This window comes from Mustela putorius, unplaced genomic scaffold, assembly GCF_011764305.1.
Source record: "Mustela putorius furo isolate JIRA1106 unplaced genomic scaffold, ASM1176430v1.1 tig00003890_pilon_pilon_pilon, whole genome shotgun sequence".
Taxonomy (NCBI): domain Eukaryota; kingdom Metazoa; phylum Chordata; class Mammalia; order Carnivora; family Mustelidae; genus Mustela; species Mustela putorius.
Window position 1 is genome coordinate 1,604,473 of NW_025422039.1, and position 21,536 is coordinate 1,626,008.

A 21,536-nucleotide genomic window follows, 5' to 3' on the forward strand; every position below is an offset into this window, starting at 1 on the left:
CGTGCCCTCAAGTCCATTCAGTGGGAGATGTCTTCTGGTGAAACGCACACAGTCCACACACCGACATGCCCGGTCCCGTCGCATCGACCCACGCGAAAGTGAGCCCCAACCCTCCAATGCACCAAGCACACCGCCCGAAATGACCTACTGGTTTGCAGGGACTGTAGCACAGGGTCCTGGGTTTCTGCAGGACACTCCGTTTGTTCAGTCCGCCCCAGCCTCTGTTCCCGGGAGGAACTCAGAAGGGGGAAGCTCTCCAGACCAAAGGAGGAGAGAAAACCCTACCTTGTTGAGTTAGATCTGTCCCCCTAAGGGGAGTGATGGGGGTATAAGCATATGGGGTGTATCCAGTCGCCGCCTCCTGCAGTTGGAGAAAGGGAAACCCAGTGAGGATCCCCGCACCCTGTGCACACCGTGTGCACACATCTCTGTGCCCTTGGTGTGTGTCGTAAGCAAGCTAGATGCGATGCGGTCATTGAGTCTATTTTCCAGAGGAGGAGGAAATGACCTCCCGAAAATGACCCCCTTGTCCTTGGCTCCGGCATGTTATGTCAAAATTCCCCCATCCATTTTCGTCAGCAACTCATTCCAAAGCCATTTCCCATAGACAGAATGACCTGGTGGAAAATGCTCACGACCATCCACTGCCTAAGCAATGGTGGTGCCCGTCTCAATCGGCTGTCCGTTAATGGTATAAACTCACGGCAGGCTCTCAGCACCAAGGACATGGTCTCTCCCCTCTGGCATGTCCATGCTCAGACACTTTCATGGAAAGAGAAATCAAACACTGGCTGTCCCTCAGAAGCACAAAATGACTTTTGCGAGGTGACTGAGCGGCTCAGACATTGAAGCTTCTGCCTTCAGCTCAGGACCTGATCCTAGGGTCCTGGGATGGAGGCCCACATTGGGCACCCTGCTCGAAAGGGGAGCCCGCTTCTTCCTCTCCCTCTGCTACTCCCCCTGCTTGCGCTCTCGTGCACTCTGTCTGTCTATCTGTCTCTCTCTCCCCTTCTCTGTCTTTCTGTCTTTCAAATAAACAAAATCTTGAGGAACAATGAGTTTACCTGAGGGAGAGTCAGAGTTTCCTCCTCGGCCCTCAAAGTGGGTAGTAGCTCTTCCATCAGGTCATCGTGGAGAGCTAGGAGGATACAGAGGCACCATGAGGACACTGGTGAGGCTGCTCAGGAAGTAGGCGGGGAGTTTGGATGGATGAGGACAGGAGGGGAGTGTGTGCGCGTGCGGGGGCGCCTAGGAGGTACGGGCCGCACTGCTGCCGGGCCTTGTCCTGGTGCAGAGGGGAAGGGACGGGAGAGAGGACAGGGAGGAAACGCGAAGAGGGTTCTTGTCTTTCTAGCTAAATCGAGCCCGATCAAAGCCAAATAGCCAGTCCAGGACATGGGAAGCCTAACCTGGCTTCTGTGTGAAGACCGAGTCCCATAACCTCTCCTGACTGACGTGCCACTAAGGTGTCCCACGCTGCTGCTTTGGACATCAGCTCTGGGCCCAAGATCCCCACCTGCTGCGACTATATGCATCACGTCTGTGTAAGATCTTGCACAGCATAAAAAGCAGCCTTGCTTGCCGGGCTGCATTCAACCCTCAGGAAAGGAGCCTAGTAGTTTGCTTCACTCATCCTTTGTCTTCAGAAAATGCCATGTGCAACACTGGAGAGCACGGACATCGTAGCTTCCGTAAACAGCCGGCACCGTCGATGAGTGTGATAGATTCCTTCCACTGTTCTTGAACTGTCCCGTGTGTGTGTGTGTGTGTGTGTGTGTGTGTTTCCCCTGAAGACAGTGGCTGTCCGAACCCTCCCAGGTGTTCTGACCAGTGGGAAGTTGCTTACACAGAGCAGTCTGGGTGTGTGTGCTGATCGGCTGTAGGCCTGCTTTGCAGGAGATTTGCTCCGGGGATGTGGGTCCAAAGCTTCCACCCAAGCTTCACCTTGATTTCCTATTGGCCAGTGGTGTTTGAGTGTGTGCTTAGAGAATTTGAACCTTCCTGAGGCTTAGGGAAATCTTATCAAGTACAGTCAGTTCCCTCCGTGAAGCTTTTCTGCCATTGGTCGGTCGTGTGTACACACTGAGACCGGCTATGACCGATGTTGCCCTGTTCTGTCCTCCACGGGTCCACACGCTTTCCAGCCATGTGGGCTTGAGCATGAGGATGTGGCTTTTCTCTGTGCACTTGACTCCAGGGACCAGCCTGTAATCTTTAAGGTGGGCTTCTAAGCTTGCCCTGGCTTCTGTGTCCATGAAAGCCACTGTGTTATGTTGGGTCCTTTCGGGGACCATCATAGAATCTAGGTATTTGGCTGTGTGCACAGATGCTGATGGCCCTTTGCTAGCTAGCACCCATGGTACAGCATGTCCCCCTGGCTGAGGGACTAACACATGTGGGTAGGCCAGAGCAACTTTCAGATTGGAACCTGAGCTCCAATCTTGGCTTTCCAAGTAGGAGGTCAAGGGTTTGGACCCTTCATCTCCGCACCATGCCCATCCCAGGAAATCAGAGGGAAACAACCTCCAGGTACAGCTGTGGGGAGTAGAGGAAGGAGTATGTAAAGTGTGCCAGGGTGATGAGAGAGTTTTGGAAGGAGGACACTGTGATTGTGATGGAAGTGTGAGAAAGATCACCTGGGAAAGGCCCACAATCGTGTTCACAAGCATAACGCATGGGGACACACACACACACACACCCACGCACACCCCCACGCACACAGGGCCTTCATCCCACGTGCACAAAGATCACCCCTTCCCTATGTACGAGTTCTTCCAAGCCCTGTTTGACGTGGTGACCGTGCCTCACCGGACAGTCTCGGTCAGTATACCCCAACCCCCGTTCCTTGTTGGAACCCAGAATCAGGGGGCAGGCTTCTTTGTACTCTAGATTTCCTCCCAGAGCCCGATGGTCTTAAATACGTACAGCTGTCCTTGCTCCCAGCGTCTACCTGCAATTGGGGAAAAGGAAATACAGTGAGGATCCCAGCATCCTGTCTTGTTGGGCCAGCTCTTTGGTTTGGGGAAGACTTCAGGCAGTTAATTGGATGAGGTCCCGTGGTTGAGTCCATGTCCTCCCACCTGAGTTCAAGAGGACCATTTGAATGATGCTGGAGCATCATTCAATCTCCGAAGTCCATACTGATCAACAGACAGAATGTTCTCTTTCAAGGAGAAACCTTTTCTGCTGAAGAAGGTGTTTGATCCCATGGAGTTTGTAACTGAGGCTGTCCTGTGTCCTCACCCTTTTTGGGGCCACTGTGTGTAAGAGGTCAGACCCAGCATTCCTCCACGAGGGGAGACTGCTGCCCCCTTCCCCTGGGAGTTAAAGTGCCAGATGTTCATCAAACTCCACTGATGGAAGAAATCAAGGAAGCACCATTTGTGTCTCTGAGAAATCAGAGAGGCGAGCTTACCTCAGGGAGAGTTGGGGGACCTTCTTTTGTCCAGCTCCTAGGAAGGTCCTTGGACTGGCCCTCCACAGGGTCTAGGAGAACAGAGAGGAGCTGTCAGGACATTGGCTGCGCTACTCAGGAACGACTTGGGGAGTTAAGTCTGCTGGATGTGGATGCGGGGCCAGAGGGAATGGACGTGAAGGGTGACCAAGCAAGGCCTGACTTGCCAGTGGGCCAACAGTGGTGGACAAAGTGGTGGATGCAGTACACAGTGGCGTACGCAGAACGCAGTGGTGTACACAGAAACACAGAGGAGGGGAGCAGGATGGAAAAGGGAAATGGGGCCTTGGCTTTCTAACGGAGGGGATGTCATCAGTGGGAACTCTCAGCGTCTGTCTGGGAAACACTCACGGCACCCTGGGTTTCAGGGCGCAGTCCCCTGAGCCCTCCTACCCACTGTGCAGCCAAGCCAGCTTGCCACTTCTTCAGCTGGTCATGGGGCCTGTTCAGCTGTCTCCCCTGCACCTCTGCTGTGTGACCCTATCGCTCCTCTATCGTGCCTTGGAGTAGTGGGTTTTTCCGTGATGGAATCTAAGTACTGGGGACGGGTTATATTTGTTAGTGTGTGTCCGTTCAGTGACACTGCTGACATCTGTGATGCTTTGTAGACTGCACTGCCATCTATGGGGAAAACGTTGCCATCCTATCTCATGGCACCTCTGTACCCGTGACGACGTTACCGCCCTCCCCGTTTCCTCCCTCCACTGTCCCTTCCACTTTCTGGGTCTACGAATGTCCCTACTGGAGTGTCCTCAAAGCCTGGGATCGTGTAATGTACCTCTTTCCTTGTGTGCTTGCTTTCAAAATGCGTGTTAAGTTTCCAGGTTCCGTCTGTTTCGTAAAATATTGGAAACCTTAGTTTCTTCTTACGCCTGAATTGCACTCTATGATGTGTATGGATGCCACTGAATGTGTTCTTTCCTCCCGTGATGGATTTGGGGGTAGTGCCTCTCTGGGGCTATTGGGAACCCAACTGTGTGAGACATTAGTGCACAGATTTCTGTCTGTTTCCAGAATGAGAAGACGTCACCGAATGCATTGGCCCCATTTGTAGAACGGTAACCACGTGGAATGTACTGGGTACTTGAGTTCCCCAAATGTGGTGAGGTCGTTCTGTTCCTTTTAAGATACGTAGCACACCCATGTAAGATGTGGCTAATGGGCGGATGTGAAGGGGGGATATCATGAAAACCTCCTGTCGTATTCTGTTCCATTTTTCTGTTCAGCGTTCCTGGCAAAAAAAACATAGTCTCTTCCTTCCTACACATCTAAGAACCATGTTTCCTGGCGAGACCTATAGGGACCTGTGTGTTCCAGAAAGACCTAAGATCCATCCCTTCAGCTACTAGACACTTTTTTCCTGTGCCCCTTGGATCCAGTTTGAATGAGGATCTCATCGTGACTTGTGGACTTAAAAGGGGACGGACGGACGGCATAGAGGGAAATGGCTACCAGTGAAATCAGAGGACAGTGTGTGTCTCAGCAGTTTTAAAAGCTTAGGTCTGTGCTACTGAATGACAAAATGCGTCTCTAATCAACGTAATGAGTCAATCCCCAAGGTACCTTCCTCGGGGTCCTCAATGGTGAAGACCTCATTGTGGAGGGAGAACCGGACTCTCTTCTTGCTGTGGCATTGTGGAGGGGGCGGCGTGGGTGGGGGAGTCTCCACATCCTCCAGGAGACACTCCCCACAGATTTCTGGGAGACACACAGAAATAGAGAACAGTGTCGGCACCTTGTCGTCAGGAGCCCATAGGGGGATTGGAAGTCCATTCCTTCTAGTCCATCCGTCTCCTGCCCCTACTCGCCAGCTGCCCAGCAGGCATTCCTCCCTCCAGGTGGGACTTAGGAAGGGGTCACCATGTGCTGTGCTCTGAATTCCGCCCCCTCCCACACCCACAGGTTCCGTATGGAGCAGAGACAGGACAGAAAAGCACGCAACAGAGCGCCGTGAGCACGCGTGATAGCCTCGGTCACATCCACTGAGCAGCCACACCTACCTGAGAGTGTTCCCCAGAACCCTCTGTGCCCTGTTTCCCTACCCTCCGGCCTAGACGTTAGTGTGCCACCACGGTGTCCCAAGGGATTGAGTCCAAGGAGTGCCTGGGACCTAGGGGAGGACTGGATGCTTCCCAGCCACTCGGCAGGTGTTGAGGAAGGGACCACCTAGGGACTCAGCTAGACAGCTGGCTGTGGGTAAAGCCACAGTGGAGGACAGTGGAGGGGCCTGAAATATAGGGTGCCAAAGGGACTGTCCAGAGTTGCCACCCTGATGAAGGATGGATCTGGGACAGGAAAGTCGTCGTTTCCCTGTGGCCAGAGATCCCCGAGCCCCTGACACCAACCCACGGGCCCTGCTAAAAGGTCCTGAAGCCCTGAACCAAGAGCTGCCCTCACAGTCTCAAATCCCTCTATGCCAGGGTTTCTGTAGGGGAGAGCGAGGGCCACGAGACCAGCCTCAGTCCTCACTCACCTCTGTGTTTGGTGCCCTGACATCAACTAAGTGGTGGTTTCTGCCCAGTGGGGCCCTAGTGAAGGACCAGGAACGGGTAGCTTGAGCCACGTTCCCTCACCTCTCTGCAAGGTCAGCCCAGTCGCCCAAGGCCGTCCTGAAGGCCATTTGAAACCCAGGCTCCTGGGGTTCTGCTTGGCTCCCAAGCTGATTCAAACTCCCAACGGTCGCATAGGACCTGGCCGAGAACTCGCTTGCCTTGAGCTCGCCAGTCCCGAGGAGCAGTCGATGGTACAAACGGACATGTAGCTGGCCATGTGGGCTGGGAGTGGTTGGTTTCAGGAAGGAGACGGATGATGCTGAGTTTCCTGCTCTTGCCGTGCGGACTGCTCTGAGGAGGCTGGATGGAAGTGAGGCTACCCTGACTGGCGTGAGTCCCTCCCTGCTCTCTCATTCTTCGCCAGCATCCCCTGTCTACTCTCAGGTCTCTTGATCCCCTCTGGAGACTGTAGGTTTAGCAGACAGTCTCCTGTCTCCCTCCCTAGGCCGGGCCTGGAGAACCCAGCCCAGCAGTACCTTTGAGAACAGCAGACAGTCCACTGTGCAGCTGCCGTGTGTTCTGTCCACCCACCCGGTGGCACAGCCCGTTCCCGTGCACTCCCAGGCATCAAGCAGACGGCCCGGGAAACCCTGCACATCAACCCATGAGACCACCCTGCTATCCTCCAGTGTCTCTCCTTCTAAGAACAGCTGCATTTCGACCTCTGACCTTTCCTCTCCGATTTTGTCATGTCCATCAAGAAGAGGAGACCGGCAATTCCTTCCCCTCAAATGTGGTGCCTGGGTCGCACCAAGATTCTCCTGATGCAGGGACAGCAGTGTGGCATGTGACCTGTGTGTTGTCCCTGTAGGACTGTGTCCGAAATGGGCATTCAAAAAGAGTAAGGTTTTCTGAACATCGAAGCGGTTTAAGGAAGGCAGCTTCCCCACGAAATCCCAATGAAATCACCCAGACAAATGAACAAACACAGGCATCCAACCAGGAGGGGGAATCAGAGGGTGGAGAGGAAAAGCCAAAGAGAAGAAGCCAATCTCTGTGAAAGGGAGGCAGCCAGCTCCAGAGAAGAGAATTGAGAAAATCGATAGGCACATACCCGTACAACAGCAGTTAAGGTTCCCCATCGTGGGGACTGTTAGTCCTGTTCACCCAACCGTCAGGGGCTCGGCTCACAGAGTGACAGTTGAAATGGAACGTCGGATGCGTGTCATCAGGTCACCGTGGCGATGGCTCATGACAGAACTCTGAGGGTGTCATGGAGGGAAGGGGGTGGGGGAGTGGTCGATGGATGATGGGCAATTAAGGCACTTGTTGTGGTCAGCTCTGAGTGGTGGAGAGAAGTGATGAGTCCCTGAGTTGTGCTGCAGAATGCAATACTGCGCTGTACGTTAACTACCTGCATTTTTGGACATTAAAAAAAGGATACTCCTGAGGGCACCTAGGACACTGAAATGTTCATTATCCTATCTGCTACTCTGGAAAACTCCTATTTATACGAGATTGTTTCACAAAGTCTCTCCAGGAGTTCTTGGGTGGCTCAGTGGGTTAAGTATTGGCCATCGGCTCAGGTCCTGCTCTTGGAGTCCGGGATCAATCCTAGCATCAGGCTCCCTGCTCATATGGCTCATATGTATAGACGAGAATGAGTTAGGAGTAGGTTACATAAGTTTCTTAGGCATTAATGCTGCAATCAAGGTGTTGCTTGGGGCTCCTTATCTAAGGCTTGGTTGGGTTCCCATCTGTACATATGTGGCAGAATTTCTTTCTGGACAGCCGTAGGAGTCACAGTAGCTTGTTTCTTCTTTGAGGTCAGAAGAAGGGTCTCTGATATCTTACGTTCCTTAAAAGCCTCACATGTGGGACGCCTGGGTGGCTCAGTTGGTTAACTGTCTGCCTTTGGCTCAGGTCATAATCCTGGGGTCCTGAGATCAAGTCCCATGTTGGGCTCCTTGCCCCTCACCCTGCTCGTGTGCTCATGCGCTCTCTTTCTCTCTCTCTCTCAAATAAATAAATAAAATATTTAAGATAAATTAATAAAAGACTCACATGATTAGGTCAGGCCCACCCAAGTAAATCTTCCTTTTAGACCAAAGTCAACTGATTAAAGGATCTCATTTATACTTGCAAAATCTGTTTTGCCGTAGAATGTATCACAATCACAGGGACTTAAGTCTCTTCCATTTAAGAGGAGTTTATGTCACGTTGTTGGATCCATTGGAGGTCGTCATCTTAGATTCTGCTTATATAATTAGTGTGAGTTTATCCATTCTGTTTTTCCAAGGTAGTTTTGGTTATTCTTGGCCATTCAAGTTTCTATGTAAGTCTGAGAGTAAAGTTATCAGTTTCCACAAAAAAATCTGCTAAGATTTTAATTCTGATTGTCTTGAATCTATAGGCCAATTTGTGGAGAAATGAGATATTTTTGTAATATTAAGTTGTCCAAGCCATGAATATAGTGTATTCATTTGCTTAGGTATTCTTTGTTTTTTGTTTTCTCAATAATACCTTATACATTTCTGGAAAATAGTCTTGTTTTTCCTAGTAACCAATTTTTAGTGTATGACATGAACACTGATTAGCTGTTTGTTTTGATAACCTGGGAATGATATGTCTCTGTTTCTTCTTGCTGTATTTTCCACAGTGGTCATTTTATAAATGGGTGGTATAAAAGCTATGAACTGTATAAGACAGTCAGTTCAGTTATGGGAAGAAAATACTTGGGTATCTCCCTAGATTTATTGTAATCCATAAAGAGAAGAATGAAGAAATCTAGTAAAAATAATAGTGAAAAAATAATAGTGAGTTAGGAAAAATAACAGTAATGGAATTTAATATATAAATTGACATTGTAAGTTTACTGTTTATAAAAAAGGGTTTCCTAAAAAAAAAAAAAAGGAAAGAAAAAAAAAGAAAGAAAGAAAGAAAAAGGTTTTCTACATGGAACAGTAACCAAACATTTTGGACACCCCGTCCTACAGGAGTTATGTTCAGAATTATTAAATAGCATTTTCCCTGAAGACGACTGTAGCTCTTTATGTGAACATAGTCCCAGCAGTCCTTTCCTGTGTGTTCACTGACTCCTTTAACTACATTTTAAAAAGATTTTTATTCCTTTGACAGAGAGAGAGAACACATACACACAGGGGTAGAGCGCAAAGCAGACTCCCCACTGAGCAGGGAGCCTGACAGGGGGCTCGATCCCAGGACCCTGAAATCATGACCGGAGCCAAAGGCAAACACTTAACCAACTGGTGCCCCTTAACTCCATATTTTAGAAGTGTGCATGGTTATGCTCTTGGCCCAGGCTCATGAATGATACTGTGTTATCAGTGAAACCTGCCCTAATAGCAGGAATAGAACTTTTCTCCCCTCTGTAATCTCACTCTACTTTGCACCTGTTTTACTATAGTAGGATTTCATGCTACATGGTAGTTGGATGCATCATGCTTGTGTCTGTCAGATTATATGCTCCTTGAGAACAGTGATATGGTTTTATTGGTTTTTCAGATTCTCAAGGTAGGAGAGTTCTTTATGGCATGTAGGCACATGATGGGATGCCGGTAATTTATCACACTGTTGAGGAATGTCTGCCATGCTTTTCTCCTCCAACCAAGTACAAAGGTAGGCACGCCAGAACACATCTTCTGATTGTGAATAGTGAACTCCGTAACAGTTCTTTGACAGCTTTTCCATGTCTTCCCATTGTGATTACTTAAATTGAATACAAATGTGCTGTTTCAGGGATCCTTATCATTTGCGGATGTGACTGTGGGCTTTACCCAGGAGGAGTGGCAGCATCTGGACCCTGCTCAGAGGACCCTGTACAGGGAGGTGATGCTAGAGAACTATAGCCACCTTGTCTCAGTGGGTAAGGATTGTTTCCCGTGTAGACTCCTAGTATGCACCTTCATTCTTGGTTTGACACCTGTAGAAGCTTTGTTGAGTTTAATGATATTTAAGTTTGAGATTTCAAGTATTAAGCAGAAGGATTGTTGAATCACTGTAAAGAATGAAGTGTTGTAATTGGCCCCTGAAGCTTCGTCTCTGTCTTCTTCAAGGGCCCTGAAGCCCATGAGCCTTGCCGAATTCCCATGTCATTTCCCAATTACAGCGTCTTGCATCCCTAAACCAGAAGTGATCATGAAGTTGGAGCAAGAAGAGCAGCCATGGATGCTAGAGGAAGAGTCCCCAAGTCAGAGCTACCCAGGTGAGTTAGTATGTATTAAACAGATGGACACTAGGTGACATGGTATGAATTGTTTTTATTCTCAGGTACTCGCTTATATGTTCGTTTTCACATTTAACAAATACTGAGTACCTGCTGTGCCTCACTCAAGTTTTAGGTGCTGAAACACATGATCAAACTGAATTTGTTCCTGACCTCATGGAGCTTACATTCTGATAAGGAAGGAAAAGAAATAAACACACATATACATACTATACACATAATATGTCATAATATACATAATAGGTACACACATACACATACTATATACATAGTATGTCAACAAAATAGCAAGGAAGTTTATAAATTGAAATAATGAAATGTAATACTTGAGAAAAGGAAGGCATTCAGGAAGGCATTTGGATGATATCAACTTGAATGAAATGATTATAAAATGCACAGGTTTACATGGGAATAAGCATTTGGTTGTATGAGCAGAGGTGATATAGGGAAGACCCCAGGTTGGAGATACTTACTTGGAAATTGTCAACTTATGGTAGTATTTAAAGTTTTTAAAATTAGTATTTGAAGCTAAGGGATCAGGTAACCACCTCTCAGAAGTAAGAATGAACAAATTTGAGAGGTCTGAAAGCTGTCCCCTGGGACACTAATGTTTAGAAGTCATGAAAATGAGAGGACTCAGCGAAGAAGAAGAGAGAAGGAACAGTCTGGAGATAAGGTGGAAACAGAGAATGTGGTGTCCTGTAGCTGAGTGTAGATGGTTTTCATAGACAAAATGAACTTCTTGAAGAAAAATGTATAAAGTCAGCGTTTTTCTGCCTTTGTCTGCAAATCATCCAGAAGCACTAAGGGAAGTGAGCAAGACAAGCTTCATTCTATGACACTAGTGGATATCTGAAATCCCAAATCAGTGCAAGTGTACCTGCAGCAAAGCTGATTGTGGATCAAGGAACATGTGTGTGTTAGCAGGTGGGTAGAAAACAAAAGCATTTCTGATGTGCACGGGGTCTGGCAGTGCACTTTTCATGAACAGAGCACATCCACACCTAAAACTTCCATGAACAACGGTGCCATGAACTAGATAGCTGAGCTCCCTTGGAGACAGTTTCGTTCTGCAAAGGAGACGTACTGAAGTGTAGAAGCACAAACCACACTTTTCAGTAGCCCTGTTTCCATGATGGTGCAAGAGAGACTGTACATAAGGGAAAACCACCTCATAGACACTAAATGTGCAGAAATAATCTTACATGCCATCTTAGCAGGTACTCCTCTGACATAGAATTTGATGCAAAAACTTACTTGACAACGGTTAATCGGGATTTGCAGACCTTCTACAAAAGTGAGGGAAGCATGGGGGACGGTAAGGCTGGTTAGGAGGAGGGGAATGCTCAGGGGGGTGATTACCTCGTTGACTGTAGCTTTGTAAATAGCACATCTGATTGCTCAGACTAGCAGGATATGTTCCGAGTCTCAGTGTGAACCACTGTGTGCCAGAGCAGCTGGTCAGAAAGGTGGAAGGGGAAAGGATGTTCTCTTTTGTCTTGTTCCTCTCTCTCAGATGAAACTGTTCTGTAGAGCTTTAACTACCTTTCTTTCCTGGATTGCATCAGACAGTTGGCCTAGGCAGATGCTGGGGAAGTCGGAGCCTCCATGGGCCCAGTTCGGCCTCTGGGCTTGTTTCTGTGCAATGAGCCCAACACTTGGTTTTCCTCAATTTGGAGCTGCAGCAATGGCAGCCCCAGTGAGCTGGATCTGTGATGAGCAAGAGAGCAAGCTGTTGTGGAGGCTACTCCAACGAGGAAGGAAGGCACATCCTGGTTGATCTGTAAACTGAGACCAACATGTGCTGAAAACTTGTTCATAATGAATTTCCCCTCTAGCCTAAGGGATGACTCTGTTCCGTCTCTCAAGTAAACCTTTTGCCGTGTGGTCTTCCTTGAAAAGCTCTCATCCTTTTAGCCCAAGTAATGGAAAAGGAACCAGCACAAAATGCATGCAAAACGATTATAAGAAAAAAGGGGGTGAAAAGTATTGGGAAGAAAGCTAGTTGGTGATAGAATTGTCATCTGATCAAAGTAGTCATAAGCTAGGTAAATTATGTGACCAAATATTAAATCATGAGTTTCCAAAGGGTGTACTAATTGAATTAATTATCTCTGTGATACAGGTATTTAAGAAGGATATTAATAAGGGAATAGCAAACACATGGCAAGGTGTCAAACTGAGAAAGGAGAACAGAAAATATAATTACAGTAAAGAAAGCAAATTGGAAGAACCCCAAGGATGAATACATACTGGCAAAAATCTGTTCAGGGCCCGCCCGGGTGGCTCAGTCATTAAGTGTCTGCCTTCGGCTCAGGTCATGATACCATGATCCTGGGATGATCATCTCTAGCTTCTATTTTAATGCTCTTATTTGGAGCAAGTTCTTAGGTGAACTACCATCTTGCTAATTTTTTAAATTGAAATACTTCTTTTTTTGAGGTGACTACAGATTCCAGTGCACTTTTAAGAAACGATATATGCAAGTCCTGGGAACAATTCACCCAGTTTTCATTAATGGTAACATTTTGCAAAACTGTTGTATAAATATCATATCCAAAAAATATATATATATCATATCCAGGATATTGACATTTGATAAAATTGGGGGGGGGCCTAAGAAAGATCTCTCCAGTTTTTTCTTCTCTTCATTTGTTTGCATACATTTAGTACAGTACAACTTTGTCACTTGTGTAGGTTTTGCGTATCTGCCCCATAGTCAAAATACTCTATAGTTCTATTATCATAAGGACCTCTACTGTTGGCCCTTTTATAACCACAGCCTCTTCACTCCTGTGCGCTCTGCCACTGTCAGTTCAAATGTTACATAGATTTGTATGTATGTCACTTTGGGATTAGTTTCTTTCCCTCAACATAACACCTTGAATATTCATCTAAGTTATTGTATCAATGGTTCGTTCCTTTTAGTTGCCGATTAGTGTTCCATTTTATTTTTTTATTTATTACAGAGTTTATTTTTAAGAGTATTTAAGTTTATTTAAGTTTATTTTTAAGAGTATTAAAACAGGGAGATAATTTTAACCTTATTAGCTAAATGATGTCTTGAGCAAATGTATTAATTCATGTACTTAGAACAAAAGTATTGAGGAAGAAACAAACTCTTCTCTTTTTTAAACAAAATTACTTGTTAGAGTAACATTTTTTAAATGAGATAAAATTCTTTCATTAAGCATAAGGAAATTTTGATCTAGGTATGCTATATACCTTTTTGGTACTAATGAAAATGAAGTAATGGTAAAAATACTTTGTAAATGTGTGCATCTATGTTTTTTGAAAACTGAAGAAGCAGTCTGACATCTGGCTAGTTTTCGTGGGCTAGTTGTAGGAAATTTATGGAAAATAAGAATCAGCACACCAAAAAGTCTGATGCATTTTCGCATATCTAGTTTCTGTTCACTATGATCAGGATTATAGATAATACTGTAAAATACACTCACGTGCTGGTTATTAAGGCTATTTGGATTCTTTTTAATACTGAAAAGGTCACACAGATTGTGATTACTGTGTAGTGTCCAAGAACTAAGGTTTGCCATCTGTTACTCAAATACAGGAAAAAGTTAAGATAATCTAGTGATATGAGTGGTTTTGACATTTCTGTTTTTTAGAATCATCTATTAATTATAGTTTTTAAAGACTAATACCAAATTTTAAGCTTTTGCAAAAATAAAGCTTAGAGGTTATGCCAGTGTTTATATTTTTCTTATAAAATGTGAAGATATTGGTTGAGAACTAAAGCTTATGTAACGGAAGACTGGCTTTTAGTCATTTTAGTTTTAGAAGATTATTTGGATATTTAAGTGGGAACACCATGTTTTATCTTGAGATATTAAGTTATATGAGATTTTGATAGTTTTAAGCTGTAATTTTCCTAAAAGTTGATATATAGAAATTCATTATTATGGAACTTCATCAGGGAACTGATTTAATATGTATTCCTTAAATATTTGCTTTAAATATTTTTCAGGTCCTCTGCTTTCTTGCACAACTCAGTTCTTGTCTTTCTGCTGTGAAGTGATTTTTTCCCATTTAAAATTTTGCTTTTTCAAGCTACAATATATAAGTTGTTTCTGTAACATAATTCCTTTTCACACCCTCCCTCCCCCACCCCAAGAACTGGTGTTGCCAGGTTGGATAGATGTCTTTAAAATTGCATATTGGGCTTAATAGGGTCTGATTAGTTTTAATCTTCTTTATTTATTGATATTTTTACTGAGAAGTTTGTTATGCCAAATGATTAATATGATCAGGCATACTATTTCAGTGTAGATAGGATCTAACTTTGTGTTTAGGGCCTCTATTTTTTGTGTAAGAATCATCTTGCCAATTTAAAACTCATGTCTGATGAAAGTAGATTGTTTGACAAGCATCACTTTATAGAATTTGTTCGGGTCTGAGTGGTAGGTCATGAAGAGAATGGTGCCCTTTTGGATAAACAGATAATATGTGTGTAAATTCTGTCTCTTATATTAAGTGAGGGAGCATGTATGTAGGTGAGATTTTAATCCAAATTTTCAGTCTTTACCTGTTTTGTTTGCCTAATAGTATTTAAAGGGTGTGAGGTGTTATGAGCTCCTTTCCCTTGTTTGTTTTTTCTGCCCCTCCCATCTAACTGTTGGTATTTTTGTTTTTCTGTATGTTGACCTTTTTATGTTTTTAAACAGTTTTTTGGTTGACAGAGTTGTCTCCCTTTTTATCTTTCATGTTTCAGCTTAATAATTTTCGAAGTTTTTATGTATATTCTCCTTTGCATATGAAGATTCCACAACTAATTGATTAGCAATTGTGCTTTTTTCCCCCAATTGTGATAATTGGATTTATACTAAAATGATACTTGCTTTAGGAACAAGCATTTATGGGTAGCTGACTAAAACTAAAAGTACTGCCTTTTCAAACCAAGCAATGTAGACTTGCTCTCATATTTTTTAGTATATTTAAATCTGCATATTACTAAAATTTAAAATATGAATTTTGGCTAGTATTTTAGTATATGTAATTTCAAAGGTTTTTTTGATAATCCACTTATTCAAGTGATTATAAAGTTGATATAATGATAAAAATATCCTCACTGAGAATATAAATCATGTTTTTCAGTATTAGAACCAAGGCAGTTTTCATAAAATCAGTAATATGATTCTTATTAATGTAGTAATAAATGCCAATATCTGTGCCTTAATATTTTTTTTCTGTGCCTTAATATTTTAAATTAGACCTGTATTTCTAGTTTATATTAGTATAAACCCTTCCAGGATTAAAATACAGCAGTTAGGCAAAACTATTTTTGCCACTTGGAAAAAAAAAAAAAAAAAAAGCAAGTCATTTCTAGATGATGTCCTGGCTTAGATATAAAAAAATAAAGAGATTTGGGTCTGTTATATTAAAGCCAAATAAAAAATGAAGCAGCCTAGCACACACTTGTTTGGAGCTTTCTTCCATTAAAATGGTTCAAATTAGCAGTGGTTTCATTGAAAGGTAAATTTGATAGAAGTAAATTTAGAAATTTTACCGTTTTAGCTTAATTAGTAGGAAAATGAAAACCCACTTGCTGGCGATACGTTTTGTATTGAGCTTTTTTCCTTCGTATTATGTATGTGTAGTAGTTTCGAACATTAGGAAATTTGTGCACGGCTGCATCTAAAAGATCAATAGAGTTGGAAAAGTTGGAATCTGTTGTGTTTTTTTTTTAAAGTAGTTTACTAGTATTGAGTAAATTTGCACTAAATATTATTAGGCCTTTGTTCTCAAACTACTGATACATCCCTTATCATCTTTTTTGTCTTACCTGTTGGAATGTCTTTCTTTCTGTGGAAGTTAGTGACCTTAAAGAGCAGCCCAAACCTAGTGTTTTAGATAGTTATCTCTGGTAAATTAAATGATAAAAAGCATGGCTTTTATAATGAAATGAACTACAGAAGTACCATAAACCTAACACTGAATATAAAGATTAGAGCGTAAAAGATACACTCTTATGTACTTTACAATAATGCTGGATTGATGTCATAATTTTAAGTTTTTTAATTTTTCATATACTTTATTATGATTTTGCTGTAGAAAATTAGGTTAGCATTTGGCTTATAGTTCAGGTATATAATGCTGACAAGTATATCTAATGCATATTGGACTGATGATCTTTCTGAAAGTTATTCTGTAAGTTTACAACCATATTTTATTTGATTTGTCATTGGTAGTCAATCTTGGTTGTTTGTTAGTGGGACCAGAACCATGGCAGGGAGGGGGCGGGGTTTATGTGTGTGTATTTTAACAGCAGCAGAGTTCTGAAACAGGAAATCTGCCTTATCGTATTCATCCAGAGAGCTAGGAAGGAGGTAATTGTTTCTTACGCTCGTTAAAACCAGTTAGTTGGGCAACTTAAATTTTAGAGATTCACAGATGTAGGTTTGAACAGTTGTAGATACATTATTTCATAACAGCTCTGAAGAAAAATTGATTAAATTTGTTTGAGAGGAATAATCCCTTAGCTAATACACACAAAAAATTGTACTTTGGGTTTTAGAGCATTGCTAGCATTATCAGTGACTTGATTAGATATTTTTTCTGTGGTTCTGGTTTGCTTACATTTAAATAAAGTTCAGAGGGCCTTGATTGTTCCTTTAAAAAGTATTTGTTTAAAACTGTAATCTTCAATTTAAGCAATAGAAGAAGTTGATTCTGTGTCAGATATTTGTCACTGGAAATTATCATTCCCTCTTTGTTAATGTGTTTATGCTCATAATTACATTCTTAGGTATTCACAGCTTAATTTTTATCTGTCAGTGGGTATTTGTCATTTTTAAAGCTATATAGGTAGCATTTCATTGGGCTAAATATCAGGCATTGCTTACTGTGTGCTGTGTTAGGATTATTTCCATTTTTTCCCTTTAAAAACAGCATATTGTGACTATCTTTGCATAGTTTACATTGTTTTCTTAGTGCACATTGTTAGAGTGGGGTTTCTGGAATAAAAGGTAAAACAGTTTCATAGTTCTTTGTTACAGATTGCAGATTTTGTGCCAAATGAACCAATTTCTGGTATTGCTACTAAGTAGAAGAATTACTAGCAATTCTTGATGTTACCTTTGAAGAATGTGGTATTTTCCTTCAGAAAGTAAGATCTAAGCCTGGCTCAGTTGGTAGAGCATGGGACCCTTAAACTCCGGTTTGTGAGTTCAAGCCCTGTGCTGGGCATGGAGCCTGCTTAAAACAAACGAAACCACAACAGCAACAAAAAGAACTCCACATAGTGACATCTAAACTTCTTTTCAACGCAAAAATGTGTATAAACTCTTCAGTCAAGGCAAGTTGGTATAATGTAACAATTTTAGAGGAAGTTGTGAGGTCCTAATTGTTTGGAGGAATAGAAAGCTCCAGTAGAGCTCATAAATTACTTGGCAGTCAGTTTTCCTTTCTGGTTTGCCATTGTGGGCAGCTAATTTAGAAGTGTTAAAAGGAACCTAAAATTTATGTTAAAGTGGATTTAAGTGAATATATTGGAATTCTTTTCTTTTATAATTTGTTTATAAAAACATCATATTGAGTTGCCTTGTAATGAGACATTGAAACTAAAATTAAATAACAGGATATTTCTAGTCCATGCAACCTCAAATCATAACAGCTTCTTATTACAATTCTAATAGCCCTTTACAGTTTACAGTTTTAAAGATATTTCCAGATACCACATTTGATCCTTGAAACAACCAATAAAGAAATTACATCAGGTGTTAGGATCATCATTTTGCAGAAAAAAGAAACAAAAATATTTGAGGCCCAGAGACTTAGTAACTTACCTGCAGTCATAGGCTTTTAAGTTGCAAAGCTGAGAATGGAACTTTGGTCTTCTATTTATTAAATGACACTATGCACAATGAATCATGCAACACTACATCAAAAACTAATGGTTTACTGTATGGTGACTAACATAACATAATAAAAATAAATAAACAAACAAACGACATTATGCATGAAGTATTTTTTTTTAAAGATTTTATTTATTTATTTGTAAGAGAGAGAGAGTGAGAGCGAGCACAGGCAGACAGAGTGGAAGGCAGAGTCAGAGGGAGAAGCAGGCTCCCTGCGGAACAAGGAGCCCGATGTGGGACTCGATCCAAGGATGCTGGGATCATGACCTGAGCCGAAGGCAGCTGCTTAACCAACTGAGCCACCCAGGCATCCCTGCATGAAGTATTTTAATGCAGTCCTGGCACCTTGGGAATATTTAAACAAATGTTCCTGTGTCCTGTGCTGTTTCTGACCACTATGCTTTATTCTTAAAAATCCCCAATTTTTTTGGAGCAATATTTTTAATATTTTTGTAGTTTTCTGTATTTTTTTGAGAAATATTTTTAATATTTCTGTAGTTTAGGCTTTGGTGCTTACGCACCCTTTTCACTTTATAAAATCAGATTTTAGGCAGCATTAATTTGCTCTGTACAGGAATATTTATATGCTTTAGGACAAATTGTTCTCAAATAATGCAATTAGCACTTTATCAACTGGAAAAATCAGCATCTCCTTTTTCTGCTTTCCTACCAATATTAATCTTCAATTTAGAAACCAGATACAAACATTTTACACATTTAATAGAGAAAAAGAATACCTAGTCAGAAATAAAATATCTTGCATTAAATGAGACTCCTGTATAAGTCTATGAATGGCAGTTGTTTTAAAGCACAATTTGATTAGTGAAGTTGCTAATATGGATATAACTGTGACATACATGGAAACTCTTTGTTAATTTTAAACTTGTTAAAATTTGTTGGAAAAAAAATGTAGACCTGATGTAGCTTATGAATCAGTGGCTGAATTTTTTTCCCCTCACCAGATCCTTAAGCATCTGTTGGTTGATAGCCCTGACAGAGCGCAGGGGAAAAGCTCCAGAAATTCCTGGAAAATAGAATTAAATGGTGCAGTCTTGGTATTTACTAACTAGCTTTTGATTCTTCTTGTCTCCTCTTGTTAGTCTGACTTTATTCCTTCATTCCTGCTGCCGATTCAGCTCAACGTCAGTTCCTCTTGTGAGCTAGGCAACTTCAGGTTTGCTCTTACTGCTTTTTGATCACTACCTCTGTAATCTACATGTCACTTTCTATTTGCCATCTGAGTTCCATGTATGTTACCGCTTCCATATGTGAATTTTTAAAATAGCTTATATGTGATCTGTGGAAGTAATTTTTCTTAAAATAATTGTGGCAGAAAAAAGGTGTTACTGGTTTGAATACTAGTACTGTATACTGGTATTTTTGTTTATAACTTGTTTGGGGATAAGTATATATATTATGTTGAGTAGTACTACAAAGAAACTTCAGAAGTGCTTTATTTTTAATAATTGTACTTAAAATAAGACTCTGTCTATATTCAGGGACACATAAAATAAGGCTTAAGGAGCTATTTTTGGTTATTCTCTATTTGAAAATTCTAGTTAAATTTGTAGTGCAAATGACATTAATTTGGGTACAAGTAAAATTTTGAGACAAGGTCAATATGAAATCTCAGCTCACATGTTTTTTTCTAAAGGCATTTTGTTAATTTGGTGTAACTTAGAATATCCTTTTAGTGTTTTAAGTCAGGATTGGATGTTAAGAACAACCAGTAAAAATTGAGTTAGCTCATATACTAGGTGCATCATTTTATAGTGTGTCAGTTCTGTTATTGGTGAAATTGACTTCTGTGGACAGGCTTTAGAACTTAATTATCATTTATTTTTTTTTCTTTCTTGCAGTCAGCATTCTATGTTTGAGATGGGATTGTTGCAGCACTTGAATCAAGACTCTCCAACATGATATATATGATTATCAAAACTCATCAATGAATCACTTAAGATCTTGTATTTTATTGTATGTAAATTATACCTGAATTAAAACAAAACAAACTTAGCATGTTTGCTTAGAGGTGGGGTGAAAGGTCATGTACTGAATTTCGTATGTCTGTGTCTGCAGATCTGCCATAGCAATGGTAGCTGTCCCTCTGAGGGCCGACAGAAATTCCTTCTACCTCTCTGCTTACTTCATGTAGCCACTGATAACAAGGGGAAAGCAGTCTTTTGTTTTGTTCCCTTTGGGAAATTTGGGAATATTTTACATTTGTTCTGAAGTTAAATACTTAAAAGGCAAATTGCTATAGTCAAGATTTCAAAGAGTTAAGGTTTCTATTAGACTTTGATGCTCTTTAGAAGGATTAGGTTATTCAGTAAAGAGTGTCATTGGAAAAAAAAATATATCCAAATCGTTACAGTAAACCCTAATGGTATAGGTCTGTCCCATTTGTTTAACTGATAGACAGCTATCACTATGTTCTAGTTGTTTTCCATAGGTTAATGCATTTAATCCTTATCACAACCCTATGTGATAAGTACTTTTTTTTTTAATGAAGGTAACACTTTCTTTTCTGTTTAATTTTTAATTCAAACTTTTATTTAAATTCCCGTTAGTATACAGTTAACGACATGCAGTTAATTTCTACACCTGGTTAATTTCTATACCTGAAATTAATATTATACTGTATGTTAACTAACTGGAATTTAAATAAAATCTTGAATAAAAATTAAGCAGAGAAGAAAAAAAAAAAATGTTACCTCCTACCAGTCCCATTTTACACAGGGAACTGAAGATGGGTAACTTGCAAAAGATGACTTAGTAAGTGACGCTAGAGTTCAAATCCAGGCATCTTGGCTCTTGGAGCATATGTTTTTTTTTTTTTTTTTTTTTTTTTTTTTAAGATTGTATTTATTTATTTGACAGAGATCACAAGTAGGCATAGAGGCAGGCAGAGAGAGAGAGAGGAGGAAGCAGGCTCCCTGCTGAGCAGAGTGCCCATGCGGGCTCTATCCCAGGATCCTGAGATCATGACCTGAGCCGAAGGCAGCGGCTTAACCCACTGAGCCACCCAGGTGCCCGGAGCATATGTTCTTGACCATGTTGCCACATTGCCTGCGAGTAGATCACTAGATGGCAAAAATATTTGGCTTCCTGCAGTGATCTAGTTAGTATAATTCTTTATGCGCAGCATTTATAAGTAATAAGATGAGAATTTCATATGAAACACTCTCGTTATTTGAAAGTATATCCGGTAATTGCAAGTTAACACTATTCCGTATTAGAAATATATGTATAGTTTTCTCAGTTATTTTTATTTGGTTTAAATTGTCCAAAAAAAGTATGTCAGAAATTTTAACATTAGGAAGCAAAAAAGTCAAATTGGACATGCATTGGTAGAAATATGTGTCTTATAATTCATTACTCAGTTTTGGAAATTCCAGTGATTCTGTATTGTCTTTGTAGTCCTTTTTTTTTTTTTTAAGATTTTATTGATTTGAAAGGGAATGGGCATGAGA

The 21,536-nt window shown here is 41.7% G+C and overlaps 1 long non-coding RNA gene across 1 annotated transcript in view; it reads left to right on the top strand.

Annotated features, from left to right (window-relative positions):
- Window positions 1–10,042: 10,042 nt before the first annotated feature.
- The window catches only part of LOC123388170, a 46,029-nt gene continuing 34,535 nt past the window's right edge, over window positions 10,043–21,536 (top strand). Inside the window, exon 1 of the long non-coding RNA XR_006602728.1 lies at window positions 10,043–10,171. This is a non-coding gene — a long non-coding RNA (uncharacterized LOC123388170). The remainder of the gene's footprint in view (window positions 10,172–21,536) is intronic.